This window comes from Aptenodytes patagonicus, unplaced genomic scaffold (genome assembly GCF_965638725.1).
Source record: "Aptenodytes patagonicus unplaced genomic scaffold, bAptPat1.pri.cur scaffold_71, whole genome shotgun sequence".
NCBI classification, from domain to species: domain Eukaryota; kingdom Metazoa; phylum Chordata; class Aves; order Sphenisciformes; family Spheniscidae; genus Aptenodytes; species Aptenodytes patagonicus.
In genome coordinates this window covers 466,955-479,542 of record NW_027472020.1, presented here as the reverse complement: position 1 = coordinate 479,542, position 12,588 = coordinate 466,955, and the positions used below count along the sequence as shown (strand labels likewise).

General features: G+C 48.0%; 1 long non-coding RNA gene across 1 annotated transcript; it reads right to left on the bottom strand.

Moving 5' to 3' along the window:
* Positions 1 to 7,032: 7,032 nt before the first annotated feature.
* On the bottom strand, positions 7,033 to 9,452 carry LOC143173389 (uncharacterized). Its single transcript, XR_012997544.1, has 3 exons — positions 9,409 to 9,452; positions 8,455 to 8,646; positions 7,033 to 8,202 (listed from the first exon to the last, which is right to left on the bottom strand). It is a non-coding gene; the product is annotated as an uncharacterized LOC143173389 (long non-coding RNA).
* Positions 9,453 to 12,588: the final 3,136 nt, after the last annotated feature.

Here is a 12,588-nt window from a genome sequence, read left to right as displayed (position 1 = left end):
AGACCAGGCAAGTCTGCCCCCTGAGGGGGGCTATTGTCACAGGTGGAAGGGTTGAAATGCAGTGACTGTGTTAACAAACAGGTGGTTTGCAAACTCTTTTGGGCAAGGATTTCGTATGCTTGTGTAATGCCTCACACAACGGTGGCCTTGGCACTGATAGCAGAATAAATACCTGATAATTTCCAGACAGTCAGTGTCATTATATATGCATTCTGAAACCATGCAGGTGCTAACAAACAATCCAAGTATTGCAGGATATTCCTAGTCACTAAGTCTTTACGTCTAAAAAAGAAGTTTGTAGTTCAGTTGCCATCACAAACATTTTGTTTTTACGAAGGAGTCTAGTAAATAAAAATGCTCCTGCATATCTCCAGTAGTGTAGAGACCTCTGGCCTTTCTTTAGACTAATTATTATTTACGATCTATTTTTTGGGCCAGCTTTGAAAATTCTTCAAAAGATGGTTTGTATGTTGGGTAAAAGAGGTAGTCACTGCCATAAATCTGTAGCCTGGAAAGAAGAGCCGTGGAAATGAGGAAGGTTTCTTTTTTCTTTTTTTGTTGTTACTGGGAGGAAAAGCAATCATTAGCTATCTATACGTGATACCCCCAAATGCAAAATGTGTACTGCATTTGAGATGGATTGCTCCTGTACTGCCAAGACTGAGCCAAGACTCCTCGACGCTTTGCACACTGGTTTGAGCAGTGGAAGTTTTTGTGCAGATGTGGGTACTGGCTTTCTGTGCTGCAGGGTGAAAAGTAAGAAACACTCGGATAAGGTTGGCAGAGAAGTGAAAAGAAATTGATGATTTTGTGCTAAAACGAGAATGTCCTCTAGTTTTCAAATTTTGACTCTCTCAGCTTGGAATTTAAAAACTGTTTTTGCTATGCTGTTATGTTTAAATGAGAGGGAGGGTGTATTGTAGTCACAGATGCTCAGTTCCATTAAGAAGGGTCTTTGCCTTCTGAGCTGAGCTTTCTTGGTTTTACATGAAAAGCACCTCAAGTAGTACCATTTCAGATGGCAGTGACGGAATGACATCTACGTGTGGATTTAGAGACAAATCAAAGAGGATGTCGTGTGATTGTTTTAGGATATGAACTTTTTTTAATCAGCATTTTCTTTTTTTTGAGCAAAAGACCCACTTCCCATGTGCCTACATAAACCCCATTTTCTCTGATGGAATCATGCAGTGTGGCTTGTGATGTAATATTTACTTTATGTATAAGCTGTACTATGCTGTGCTCTTTTGGGCTTGCAGTATTCTTTTGAATCCCGGCCCTCCGCATCAAAGAGGCAAGCTGTGTAATCTGCTTCCCCCCCAGATGTCGAGCAAAATAACTGTCATAAATATGGTCTGAACAAGGCTAGCTGAGGGATTTGTTGGCGGTTGTTAGAATCATGATGGGCCAGAAATTAGCCCGTACTTAGTAATGAGTTACTGTACTTTAATTGTCCTACGCTATCTGAGAAGCAGGTAAGTGTCAGACCACTTTCCCAGGGAGTAGAACTGCACACGTCCAATTCTTTCAGAGGGTCCCCTGTGTAAAATGCATCCCCCAGAACAATGGGGGTGCTTTGTATTCTCCAAGGGACCCAAATGAATGAAGTTCGGTCCTCCTGACTGCCTGTCAGCAGGAATTATGTCTCCAGCTGTGCTTCTGTGTGCTGAGAAACTTCCTCAGTTTCTTTGCTTGGCAGCCCTGGCGTGTCTTCCATTCTCCTTTGCTTCCTTTTGATTCAGTGTTTCAGTGGTGGTTAGATACGGAGCAAGTATTTCTTAGGCGTGTGTTTCCCCAAATGCAGGAAAGATCCTAAACCTATCTAGGCTTGTGTAGCTGAGCAGCACGTCTGGCTTCCCATCCTCGGGAGTGTGGACAGAGGAGACATAACATGTTCATCTTGGCATGCCTATGGGGCAACCTATGGTTGGATTTCCATGCTTATGTTTGAGAACTGTTTCGCGCTCAAACCAGTGTTTGGGAGGTTAGCAGAACGTGCTAGGAGGTGGTCTGACAGGCTCAGTAAGAAAAGCTCAAGAACTAATAGCAGAATTGGTAAGCTGCCATGGCGGTTTTTTAGTTATGTTGCATCAGAGTTGGTATTGGCGGGGGGTACTCAGGTAACGGTTGAGGTATTTATTGTCAGTGAAGAGGTTCAGTAGTTGCTTCATTATGGAAAATACAGAGACTGTTTTTATATGCTTGTCATTATATAAATATGTCATAAATCCAAAACCCTGGCATACCTATTTTAAAAAAAAGGACAGGTGCAGTGTAAATTTTAAAAGAATGCTCTGAATGATATCATGTAGTCTTCATTATCATTAAAGTGTGTGCGTATGTGTAAGATACACATGCATATATGTGGTTCTTAAACCATTAGGCACAGTACCGATGGATGGTAAATTGACCATCACAGGCTGTCCTGGCTGTATTTTTTCAACTTGTTTAACTGCTGGGACTAAAGATAAAAGTCCCTTTTCCCATTCAGAGTATCGTTGTTCTGTTTCTTTAAATGCGGTTGAGCTAAACAATAAAGGTCCTTTTGGCCCATCAGGGCTGGTTTGGAAGAGGTTACAGTAAGTAGCGTGTTCAGCGAAACCCCATTCGGCTATAATAGGGCTGCGGGGGTGTACTGGTCCCAGTGACTGATATGTTTTTAATTCTTCAGTTAAAGTTTTCACCACCTCTTTATGTTCTAATTTCCACTCCCAGGGTTTGCCTTTCCACAAGAGTGAGTATAACGGACGGGAAATGATAGAAAATCCAGGTACATGCTTCCTCCAAGATCCTAAAGTTCCCATGAATTGTTGTAACTCCTTCCTTGATCGGGGCATTTGCAGCTCTTCGATTTTTCTGAAGGTATCTGGAGGAATCATTGCACTGCCTGCCATCCACCAAGTACCTAAAAATTTTACTTCTTCACAGCGTCCCTGATATTTTCCAGGTGGAATCTCAATTTCTGCTTTATTTAGTGCTTGCCATAGTGCCGCTGCTGCTTCCCCCACCTTGGGGGAAGCGGCCACCGCCCCCACACCCAAGTTTACCAGGAGACCAGCTTCTTCACCGAAACAAGGAGTGAAAAGAGTGGAAACCCACCTTCTTAACAAGATGACCCTGTTGATGGGGACCGTTAGTGGCAATGTTTGTAATGCCTTGGTTTCCTTGTCTCTCTCGCGCCGGATGTCGCACTTGGGAGAAGACAACATGAATCACACACAGGGGACCTGAGCCTCTAATCAAGCAGCACTGGAGATGCTCTGTTCCTGGGCATTTTTTTCCCCTGAGATCTCTACATGCTAATTTCATACGCTCAGCAGGTGTAGAAAGCTTCTACCCTTCTGCATCACAAGGGTGCTTTCATAAAGGAAACCTTGAGTCAAAAAATTTCAAAAAAGCCTGAACCCCTCTGTTCTTTCTTGCATGGTCAAACTCTCTACAGAAATCAGAAGCACCACTTAGGACTGGGTTTGGTTATGATGGCAATTTTATTGTTTCGATCGTAAGCATCAAGTTTGATGGTTAGCATGCTTTTGATATTGTTTGTCTGCAGCCCTTGATGGTAAATTGCAGGTTGTGATGGCAAGCTCAGTCACAAGTACTGAACGCTTCTGTCCATAAGCCACGGACCTGAAACACCTGGCAAAGAGTGAAACAACATTTGCTGGTGATGTTGCAAATGTTGCTTACTTTTAAGTCCTCCTCTCCAGAGTTCTCTTTGGATTTCTTTTTCTTCTTCACTTTCTTGCATTTCTTTTTCAATTCTAGATCACCAGAATACTCACTTCTGTCTTTTGTCGCCTTGTTTCAGGTGCACTTTCACCCCCTCTTGCTTCCTCTTTCTGCATGTTTCTTTTTCGTTTGCCTGGCAAGAGCCTGCAGACTCCAGGTGAACTGGCACTGGTGGGAGCGCACGTTGTTCAAGTATTATTTCCCAGGCTGCTTCTCACCTACCAAACCAGGATGCAAGTCTGCTCTGTGGCCACTCAAGCCATGCACGCCTTCCCCTCCTGAGCTTCTGCCATCAGCAGGGCTGTTTCTCTCCCTGTGGGAAGAGCTGCGCAGGTTCCCACTGCCATGCACCAGCTGATGGTAATTGTGCTTCTGCATTTCCACACTGCAAGTGCACCTCTGTCTGGGAGGCAGGCAGGCAGTCTGGTTGGCTTTTGTTCAGCTTCTCCTCCTCCTCAATGTCAGAGTGCACTCTCTTCCTGCTGCAGTGCTGAGGGGGAGTTCCTGCAGAGTCCCGTGTTTGTGTCTTCCCTTGGATCCTGTGCATATTTTCTCCACCTTCTTGATTTCTCAGTCCCGCAGTGCCTCCAGAAAATGGACTCTTCAGCACTTCATGAAGTTTTGCATGGAAGTGCTCTTTGTCTCTTGGCATTCCGCGCCTGCTCTAGGGGTCAAATCATGGTGCCTGGAGAAACAACAGTGATCTTAGTCTAGGGTTGTTCTTGCAGCCTCTTTGTGGCTTCAGTCTCATCCTGTCATCTTCTGGCAGCACTCGATATGACATGCATAAGATTGAACCAGCACTAGAAGCTGGAAATTAGATCATGGTCTTCCAGCTACGTCTGTCCCTTTCAGAGCAGTAACTCATCTTTATACCCTCTCGGACCTCCATTTTGCCTCTTTTTGCAGCTAGCCAGTCTCAGAGAGCAGGCAGCTAGCAATTTGCATAAGCGCAACAGTTTAGTGCCATACAAGGAGGGAGAAGAAAGGACCTGGTGAAATGCAGAACAGACAGAACTCAACTGGACAAACAGTCATTCTCTCCTAGGACAAAAGGCACCGGAGGAGAACAGCAACAAGAAGATCAGTAACAGGAGAGAGAGTGTATTCTGAACACCCTTTCACACTTGTTATTACCTGACATAGAAGAGTAAATACGCACGCTGGCAGAGAACCGTCCTGATGTCACGAAGACCGACAGAGGCATCATTCATCTTGTACCACTGTCCATCGCTGGCCTGCAAAGAAAGGCAACGCTATCTTCAGATGAACTGCAGGGGGTTTGAAACAAAAACAGAGGCAGGACACCCCTGCGGGACACAATACACCAACGCAAATCACAAAGTTGACTTTTACCTTCACAAAGCAGTAATAATGTCCTGTCTGACAGCTGGAACCTTCATGTACCAGGACGGCATACGAGGAGTAAGAAGAGTGGCTCCAGCCGCTTGAGACATGTATGCGCCAAGGTCCAAATATTCCGGATACTGCACAACCTAAAGAGAGACCAAGTGTCGTGGTTTAACCGCAGACGGCAACTGAGCACCACACAGCTGCTTGCTCACTCTCCCCCCAGCCCCAGTGGGATGGGGGAGAGAATCGGAAGAGTAAAAGTCAGAAAACTTGTGGGTTGAGGTAAGAACTGTTTAATAATTGAAATAAGATAAAATAGTAGTAATAATAAGATAAATAAGATAACAATAAGATAAATAAGATAATAATAAGACAAAATAGTAGTAATAATAATAAAAGAAAATACAAAGCAAGTGATGCACAATGCAATTACATACCACTGGCCAACCAAATGCCTAGCCAGTCCCCGAGCAGCGCCCCACCTGGCCAGCTTTCCCTCAGTTTATATACTGAGCATGACGTCCCATGGTATGGAATATCCCTTTAGCCGGTTTGGGTCAGCTGTCCTGGCTGTGCCCCCTCCCTCAGCTTCTTGTGCACCTCCAGCCTTCTCAGTCGGTAGAACGTGGGAAGCTGAAAAGTCCTTGACTAGTGTAAGCACTGCTCAGCAACAACTAAAACATTGGTGTGTTATCAACATTATTCTCATCCTAAATCCAAAACACAGCACTCTACCAGCTACTAGGAAGAAAATTAACTCTATCCCAGCCAAAACCAGAACAAACTATTATCCACAGTGATGACTGTGGCTCTCCTCAGGCAGGAACCCCTCCTTCTGCAGGTGCTTCTGGAGACACCGCTCTTTCCCCGAATTCATGCTAATGGCACCTGCATTTATGGAGAACAAAGCATATTCAAGGGCCAGCTTGCTGCTGTGAGGACAGGGTTTGGGGGCAGTCTGTGGCTACGGGACAGGCTTCAGGGGAGGTGCTGGAGCTGGGGGCAGCTGCACGGGGTGAGCAGGGCTGGAGGAGTTTAGTTGAGTTAGGGAAGCACCCAGCACCTTTTCCAGGGGGTGGGAAGGTCTCCAGGTACCCAGAGGGGTGGGGGCAGCCATCTCCTGCCCGTCGCCCTGCTTCCTCTCCACCAGCTCTCAGAAAATCCCTGGGAGCTGCCCTCATGGGGCCTGACTCCAACTGACCGTCAGCCTATTGCACTGGTGGGTTGGAAACATCCTCGCAGCTCGTCGTCACTCTCAGGCAGGCATGCCCCAGCAGCACCATCCCCTGGGGCTGCAGCCCTTTTATGCAAGGGGCCATCACCATCAGCCTCACTGGACACGCCCCCCCCCCCCCCCCCCCCCCCCCCCCCCCCCGGGGATCCTCCAGCCCCAGCCCACAGCTGCAGCCATGGCCCCTGACACCTACTGCGTAACCTGCTCCCCTGGACTCTCTGACAGCCACTCACCAAGTACAAAGGACTACAAACACAGCCATGAGTGCAAAGGAGACAGCAAGTGTTTATTCATTAATGTGTGCAAGTCCCAGGAGTGAGTCTGCTCTGGGGCTCGGTGCCTGTACGCTCACCCTTCCCCGGGACAACTCGAAAGTCGCTAGTGGAGCAGCAGATACAGAGAATGAAAATACAGCGATGGGGAGCAGGACAGAGGAACAGAAAGAGAAAAATAAAATTAGGGAGAAGGACTGTACCTTTGTACAGGGAAAAGGACAGCGAGATGGATAAATCGATAAAAAAAGGGATAAGGAGCCCTGCAGGGACATGGCAGAAGAAAAACAGGGTCAGGGAGCAGAACAGATGGGTCGAGAGAGAAATTGAATGAGAGGAATAAGGAAGGAGGGAGGGAGGGAGGGAGGGAGGGAGGGAGAGAAAAAGATAGGGAACAAGCCAGAAGGATTGAGGGGAAAAAAGAGGGAGACAGATCAGGACAAAGAGATGAAGAAAGAAAAAGCAGCACTGGGCTGCAGGATGAGAAAAAAGGCCAGGGAGCAGGACAGAGGGGAATAACGGGACAGAGAGCTGGGCAGGGGGATATAGGGAGAAACAATGGGACAGGCAATGGTATGGAGATATACAGACAAAAAAGTTAGGGGCAGGATGGAGGACAGAAAGAATAAGAGAAAAGGGACAGGAAGCGGGGCAGAGATGGGGAAAGAAACATTAGAGACGGAGAGAGGAGGAGAGTGACAGGACTGAGGCAGAGAGATGGAGAAAGAAAGTAAAAAACAGTGACAGGTAGCAGGCCAGAGGGACAAGGAAAGACAGGAGAAAGGACAGAGGGGTATAGAAAACAGGTGAGGGACAGGGAGCTGGAAAGCAGGATATTGTGAAAGAGAGAGGGACAGGGAGCAGGACGCTGACATAGAGAGCCAACGAGAGCAACAGAGAGAATGAGAGAGGTGGAGCATGAGAGAAAACAGGGACAGAGAGGTGAAGCAATAAATAATAGGGCCAGGGAGGAGGACAAAGGATCAGAGAAAGTAAGAGATGAACATGAAGGAGGACAGGGATGGTGAGATACAGAATTTTTAAAAACAGCGACAGTGAGCAAGACAAAGGGGGAGCGAGAGAGAGAGAGAAGGAAGGCGAGAGAGGGACATGGAGTGGCACGTAGAGGCACAGAGAGGAAAAGAACTACAGGGAAGAGGCCAGAGAAATTGTGGGGAAAAAAGAGACGGATGCAGATCAGGACAAAGAGATGGAAAAGGAAAAAAACAGCGATGGGCTGCAGGACAGAGATGGAGGAGAAGAAAAAGATGGAGAGGGAGCAGGACAAAAGCACAGAGAGAAAAAGGAAAGGGAGCAGTAGAACAAGAGTGGTAAAGGGAGAAAGGAAGAGGGAGCCAGGGCAGAAGAATAGAGAGGAGAGGTACAGAGAAGGAAAAAAAAAAATTACAGCAGCATGGGAAAGAGAGGGGGACAGGAGAGGGGCAGGGAGGACCTGGGATGCACAAGAGGGGCGACAGGGCCCCGAGGGCCTGGGACTTGCTGCAGCTCTCGCTCTCTGTGCTGCCAGGAGAATTTGACAGGTCAGATGCTTCTTCCTCCTTCTCTCCTCCCTTCCTCTTCTGTAACTCCAGTCACTTGGCTGTCCTCCACCTAAGAGAATACGTGAGTGTCTCACAGCTCTTACGAGATGAGGCTTCCTAGACGCGTAGCCTTGCTCGCCCGTGCACTACGTGGCTGTACCATGGTTTGGGTTATGCATACAGACCCTGCGGTGCACGTTAGTGGCCTGGCCTGCTGCGAACTACGAAGAGGGATCCTTCCTCACCCACAGAGGCAGGCTCTCTCTTGCCTGCAGCGGGAGGCAGTTGCCGGACGGATGGCCTTCAATTTCGTCGTCTTTACCTTTCTCTGGCCTCTCCAGCTTCAGCCAAGGCAGCTCCTGTTGACAGCCAGCAAGTGCTCCGCCTGTTCCTTTTCACCCCCATGCTGTGAGGAGAGCGAGGCCGGGCAGAGACAACCCACTCAAGCCTGAGGCGGATGCAGTCAATGGCATCCCCAGGGGAGGAACAGACAACCGCATCCCCAGCGTGGCCTCTGGGAGAGGGAAAGAAACAGCAGCCACCGTTACTACCGTAGATCGCCCCTGGCCGAATCCCCTCCTTCCGCAGGGGCTTCTGGAGATGCTGCTCTTTCCCTGCACTGCTGCTAACAACACCTGCGTTAAGGGAGAATCAAGCACATTCGAGGGCCAGCTTGTCACCTTCACGACAGGGCCTGGGGGAGACCTGGGGCTATGGGACAGGCTTCAGGAGAGGTGCTGGAGCTGGGGGCAGCTGCATGGGGCAAGTGGGAACAGGAGAGGCTCAGGGGGAGCCCTGGCGTGTTGGGGAGGTGCCCGGCGTCTGTGCCAGGGAGGGTGTCCTTCCCCTCTTCCTTTCTATCAGCTCTCGGGTAACTCCCTGGGGCTGCCCTGACCCGGCTCACCTCCAGCGGACCAGGAGCCTGCTGCAGAGGGAGGTTTGAAGCTTCCCGTCCCGCCACCCCCGGGCAGCCAGCGGGCAGGAGACACCCCCGCACCCGCCAAAGGAGCTCGCTCGCCTCACCGGTGGTCCCGGCCCTCACCCACCACCGGGAATCGCGCCCGACACACCGCCATGCTGCGGCACCAGCCAAGGCGGCGGCTGCGCACCTGTGCGGTGCCGGCGCTGCAGAACCGCGCTGCAGCCACCAGGCGGCAGCAGCAGCGAGCACCCGCCGGGCGGCGCGTGCCCGGGGGCGGCACCGGCGCCGCAGTTCCGCGCTTTGCCGAGCGCGCGCCGACACCGCGCACGTGGGGCGGCAGCAGCATTGCCTTACCGGGAGGCAGCAGCGAGCGTGGCGGCACCACCCTGCAGGCACCGCAGCATCGCATCGCCGTTACCGGCAGACAGCAGCGTGGATCACAGGGACGCCACCGCGCACGCGCGGCTTCTGAGCTGCACTACCGACTTCTGGACGCTTTTTTTTTTTTGCTTTTCCATAATATAAAAATCTGCGGTTTTTTGCCTTTCCAAAATACTCAATTCTGGGTTTTTTCGGTGCTTTTCCACAACATAAAAATCGGTGATTTTTGCTTTTGGTTTTGTCCATGAAAATGGGAGGGTTGACTTATTGTTTGCTTTCCAGCTACGCAAATCCAGGCGGATTTGGCTTTCCCGGGAGCCCTAAATTGGGTTTTTTTCCCAAAAAATTGGGGGGGGGGGGTCCCCTTTGTGTTTTGGATTATTTTTGTGCTGTGGCAGCGGCTCCCACTCTGCGTGTGCAGCCCCACAGGGGAAAGTCCCTGTTTGGGAGAATTGATGCCAAATCAGGATGGGAAAAGGGGGAAAAGGAGAAGCGGGAAGGAGCAGCTTTTGAAAGTGCTTTTACATCTTCAGTAGTCTTTATGGGGGGCGTCAAGTTTTTAAATCCTTTCTAAAATTACGGTTTCTTTGCATTTTGAAAGCCTTATCTAGCATAGACATTTACACTTATGCATCTATTTACACATATATATTTAAGGAATATGGTTTTTATATATTATCCATTTACACGTATATATAATATCTGTCTAGGCGTATATATTATATTTACACTTCTATATATTTACATTTACATATATCTATTTAGACTATGTCTGTTTACACTTATTTTATAGAATATCTATTTACACATATAGAACATCTATTTAGACTAGCTATCTGTTTAGACTTATCTATTTTGACACTTTAATATCTTTTTAGACTTAGATATCTACTTACAATTATAGCTATTTAGACTTAGATAAATATATTTACACTTATATCCAATCTCTATTTAGATTACATATAATACCTACTTAAGACTTACTACGTAACACACAGTAAGTGCAGCTAGCTCTATCTATTCACTTTTCTCTATTTTAAATTCCTTCATATATCATCTTATTTGCATTTTAAAGTCCTTTTTTTTCAATTTACAGATACACAAGTTATTTTTGTATTTTAAAACCCTATATATCTCTATTTAGAATTTTTTTATATTCTAAAATCCTTTATATAACATAGTAGATACAGCTTTTTATTTACATATTTACAGTTTTTAATATTTTTTAAACACACAACCCCCACCCATGAATTTTTGGGCATTTTTGGGCTGTGACTCCCATTTTGGGGGGGGACCCCCCCATCCTCCTCTCACCTGCTCCTCCGCTGCATCATCTCCCCCCTAGTGACATTGGGGTGCCCCAAATGATGTCATCACCCTGCCAGTCCCCTCCCACCCCTTTTTGTTCACCCCCAAAAAAGCCACAAAACAAGGGAAATGGCCCCGACCGGCAGCTCGTTATTTTAAAAGTACCATTTGCATATGTAAACGCCCCCCCCCAAAAAAAAAGGGGAGCTCTGCTAGAAAAATAAAGGGGGGCAGCCCCCCCAAATGGTTGCGACCCCCCCAGCCCCTGTCCCGCAGGCTGATGGCTGCCCCATGGAGGGGCAGTGTGCCAGAGGATGGTGCCACGTCTCTTGCCCAGGCTCTGCTCTGCGATGCTCCCCCTCCGTTCCCTGGCTGGGACGGGCTCCCCAGGGCCACAAACGTCCCCGGTCCCTGTCGGCCCCGGACTCTCCCCACCTCGCCCTCGCCGCCGCACCTGCAGGGCACCCACTGGAGACAGAGCCAGGAGCCTCCAGACACAGGGCTGGCCCCTTACCGTCAGTACACTTCATGACCGGCAGGCAAACCTGGGCTGAGGGGTATCTCTCGAGCACCACGAGACGCTTACAACAAGGCTTCTGGAAAACAAAAACCCCAAATTATATTTCAGCATATTAAAAAAATAGCACAGAATAAAGTAGAGGAAGTCAGTCAGAATAAGGGATAGGACAGTCGTTGAGCTAAAGGAGGATTCTAGGTAAACAAGTCAGCTCGAAATACACCACCTCCTTTAAAAGCTAGAGTGATTTGAACACTTAAAATCAGTATTAAGACTAATTGATAAAATTTTGAACTCAGCATAAAAGTAAACACTCCCGCTGGTGTTGGAAAATGTCTCATCCCTTCCTGTCCCGGTTTCAGCTGGGATAGAGTTAATTTTCTTCCTAGTAGCTGCTACAGAGCTGTGTTTTGGATTTAGGATGAGAATAATGTTGAGAACACATCGATGTTTTAGTTGTTGCTAAGTAGTGCTTACACTAGTCAAGGACTTTTCAGCTTCTCATGCCCTGCCAGCAAGAAGCTGGGAGGGGGCACAGCCAGGACAGCTGACCCAAACCGGCCAAAGACATATTCCATACCATATGACGTCATGCTCAGTATATAAACTGGGGGGGTGGGGGTGGGGTGTGACCGCTGCTCGGGAACTGGCTGGGCATCGGTCAGCAGGTGGTGAGGAACTGCATTGTGCATCACTTATTTTCTATATTCTTTTATCATTATTATTTTCCCTTCCTTTTCTGTCCTGTTAAACTGTCATTATCTCAACCCAAGTATTTTATTTTTTCCTCTCCCTGGTTCTCTTCCCCATCCCACTGGGAGGCGGGGGGGAGTGAGCGAACGGCTGTGCGCTATTTAGCTGCCTGCCGGGTTAAACCACACCACTTCCTCACAGCACTGCTGCAGGGAGATAACCCTGCGAGGCTGCAGGACAAGGTTGTACCATCATCAGAATCTACACTTACAGATCCACCACAACAGCTACAGCCCTTGATGCTGCTGCTGCACATCGTGCTTGCTTGGTCAATAAATCTGAAAGTGAAGTGTAAAACTTTAAAGAGGAAAATGAAAAAAAAAACCAACAAATCTCAGTAATTCACATCATGCTAAAAAGGTGTGCGTATGTTTATGTACATCCAATAAAAACACTTCTGGTATACAAGTATTTGATTTTCCTTTTGCATTGATTTAACTTGCATAGCTGTGAGTTGATACCATTAAATTCTCTATCTCCAAAATACACAGTTATGATTTGACGAGGGGGTTTTTTGTGGGTTACGTAATTAGGAGGGACATCTGGCCAGCTGCACTGCCCAAGAGAGATGCTAC